Here is a 3,613-nt window from a genome sequence, read left to right as displayed (position 1 = left end):
AGAGAAGTTCCTGAGACAAGAAGTCTAGTCCTGCCAAGAATGTAATAAGGGTTAACGAAGAGACGGTTTCTGTAAGCAACACCAGAATGTTTCCTTCCTGACTTCCTCACAGGATTAGGCCAGTAATTTCTTCGAACAACCGGTTCTCCGAACTGCTTAGAATGTTAACAACCGGTTCTAGCAAATAGGTGCAAACTGGTAGAATCCCACCCCTGCTCCACTACCCAAGCTGTTCTATGAAGATCAGAATTGGGTAACAATGAACAATTCTGTCTTGCCTCACAGAAGAGACATAGCTGTTAACATCCCGAATGACCAGAGTGGGGGGATCTGTTTACTGTATTAAAGGAACAAATAATTGTTTAAGATTATCTTTAATTATCCTGCCAGGGCGTTTTGCCTGCACTACCTCACAGTATTATATGATTGTAGAACTCTAGTAGTGTTGGGTAAAAAAATGAAAAGCATCTTTTCAGGAGTTTTGACTGGAATGATGGTCTATTTGAAGCGATGTGGAGTGAAAACAATGAACATGTGCTGGTCACGTCTAGTGGAGATGGATCTTTACAAATCTGGGATACAGAAAAACCTGCAGATCTTTTGCAGGTTTATAAACAACACACTCAAGAGGTCTATAGTGTTGACTAGAGTCAAATTAGAGGAGATCAGTTAATAATATCTGGATCATGGAATCAAAGAGAAAAATTGTGGGATCCTGAAGTGGAATGACTATTATAAATATTCAGAGACCAGAAAGGTGTTATTTTAGCACCATATGGTCTCCTGCTGCTTGCCTCTACCTCAGGTGGCCAAACAGTATGGATTTGGGATGCAAAATCATCAGTACTCCCAGTTATAATTCCTGATCACCAAGCTGAAGTTTTAAGTTGTGACTGGTGCAAATATGATCAGAACTTGTTTGTAACAGGTGCTGTTAACTGCAGTTTGAAAGGCTGGTGGTACCTGAGAAATACCCAGCAACCTATATTTAGTCTGCTTGGGCATACATATGCAATAAGAAGACTGAAATTTTCACAATTTCATCCCACTATATTGGTTTCTTGTTTCTTGATTTCACTGTGAGATTTTGGGATTTCTCCAAGCCTGATCCTCTGCTTGAAAATGTGGAGCATCATACAGAGTTTATTGTGGCCTAGATTTAAATTTGCATGATTCGGGTCAGGTGGCTAACTGTGCTTGGATGAAGCTGTGAAGATCTATTATCCATCTTCACTGGTAGTTCCTGCAAGAAAAGATTTCTCAATTTCAAAGAACTGATTTAGAAGAAATTATTTTATTTTTCTTGAGCATCTGCCATATTATGCCTTACTAATAATATTAGATTATAATATGACCTTCAAAGTTTCAAACATGTGATTAGGGACAGATTCATATAACACAGATACTAAATTTACCCTTAATCACCTTCTACACCTTGAAATGAGTCCAAATCATTTGGTTTAAATTACTCAATGCATGTTCTGGGGACAATAAATGACAGATAGCCATTCCCTGATGTAGATATTGAAAAGTTTCTAGGGTTAGGCTTAGGGAAACCTGGAAAATGTATAATTGAATTTCGACTGCACGCTCGTGGGACTGAAATAGAATTGAGAATCATGTATCCATTTCTGCCCTATAGACACCTGGTAAGCTAGATGTGAATGTATTTGGTAGAGTGGGAAGATATTTGTTCAGCAACTTAAAATAACCTATTAAAATAAATAAGAAATGCTGAGATATTGTTTAGATTCTTAGAATTGATAAACTAAATGGGGACCTGCTTTCTTCTGGGAAATTCATGCTCTTCCCTCCTGTTTGCAGAACTAATGTTCTCTTACTACTCAGAGAATGGCAGGCTTGCCTTAGAAATGATTTCAAAACATTGCCTTATCTCAGGGAACTATCTAGTACATATTTTGATTCATTTTTAAGGTCCCTTTTTAAAATAGGGAATATCTTGGTTGCTGACGTAGAAGAAAGCATCTTGTTAACAAAATAAGCTAGCTCTAATTACCATAGACCTCAATAAAAAGTAGCAAATCTACAATGTATTTCTGAATTGCTGCGTGTCAAGGATTTATATTTTCATTCCATTAGTTTTATTAGTGAAAATAAAATGACTAGAAGACAATATTGTCTCTAGAGATCTAGATGAATATTCTACACATTCAAATTTAATTTACAATAATCTCTTTTCATGGGAACTTCATAATATTTATACAAATTAGCTTTAAGAGCAGGCAATAAAGTGACTTTCTGCCAATATAGCATGCTATGTTCAATAAAATATTGTATTTCCAATGTAATTAGAATGGTGTGAAAAACATAAAGGGAGATTAGTGATGTATTTCTATTGTCTCAGCAGGTCACAGGGCCTGGGTGACCTTTTTTGGCAGGAAACTTCACCAGTGTCAGATCTGATTAATACTTGAATAATAGACTTTCTGGAAATATGAAAACTATAAGCTACATTAAGAAATTGAAAATGTCACACATATTAGTATTGCTGCCAAAAATCTTACCTGAATGTAGTAATGACATTACTAGGAATGGAGCTCAATGTGATGGACATTTGCTCTATCTGTATAAGAATTATCCTATAAAATTACAAGGAAATTAATAAACAACTTTTCAAAGTCAATATTTTTATTTGTTTTGCACACTAAAGGTGTTAGAAATAATGCAGACTTATGCAGGTCAGAAAGAGGTCAGAGCTGTTAGGAGTACAAGGCATAGTGAGTAGAACTGACTTATGACAGGAAATAACTTGAAAGTTGCAATTTATATCAATATTAAAGTTTTAAAAACTGCATTTTTAAAACTGAGATTTCCTTGCATCTACAACTGGATTGTGTTTCAGTTGAAAATATGAAATCATGAACTCCCCTTCCATATTCATACAAAATCCAGGTGCAGCATGAAATTAAACAGGGCATTATAATTCTCACTACCATCCCCAAAGGTTGCTCAGCATCCTAAACAACTACGGTATCTGGAAGTTTGAACTTTGTAGAAATAGAAGATGAATTTCATTTGGTCCTTTTTCCTCCATTTTGATCTTATTGCTTACATTCAGAAATAGAAAATCACACACACACACACACACACACACACACACACACACACATCTATATACATATGCAATATATACATATTTACTCTCTAGACTCTCTAAGGATGCAAATGACCAGCTGTCTGCAAGGAATATAAATCCTTCCATTCCCCACCATCCAGTCAGAGCTGAAGAAGCTTCTTGGATGAGAATAGAAACATCTTCAAAGAAAAAACAAGAAAGTTCAGTTGCCTCCTGAAAAAGCACCTTTGAGATAACCAAGACCTGGATGACTGAGAATCTTCATAGACAAGAAACTGGAGAAATACCATGATCTGAAGGAGGAACTAGAAAGGATTGGAAGGTAAAGACAAAGTGGTCCCAATGATGGTAGGAGCAATCAGGACTGTGATTCTAAAGCTGGAGAAGTGGCTGTAACAAATGCCAGGAACAACACGAAAGCTCTCTGTCCAGAAGAGTGTAGCGCTAGTAAAATACTGCACAGAACCCTAAAGTGCCCAGAGGATCTGAGATTGAGGAAGACACATACCACCCATA

The 3,613-nt window shown here is 36.5% G+C and overlaps 1 pseudogene; it reads left to right on the top strand.

Annotated features, from left to right (window-relative positions):
• The first annotated feature begins 311 nt into the window (after nt 1–311).
• Nucleotides 312–1,278, top strand: LOC113412771 (peroxisomal targeting signal 2 receptor pseudogene; annotated as a pseudogene).
• Nucleotides 1,279–3,613: the final 2,335 nt, after the last annotated feature.

Source organism: Notechis scutatus, chromosome 4 (assembly GCF_049901735.1).
Source record: "Notechis scutatus isolate UNSWTSFEM ecotype Mainland chromosome 4, rNotScu1.2, whole genome shotgun sequence".
In the NCBI taxonomy this organism is placed as follows: Eukaryota; Metazoa; Chordata; class Lepidosauria; order Squamata; family Elapidae; genus Notechis; species Notechis scutatus.
This window is presented reverse-complemented; position numbering and strand designations above follow the sequence as displayed.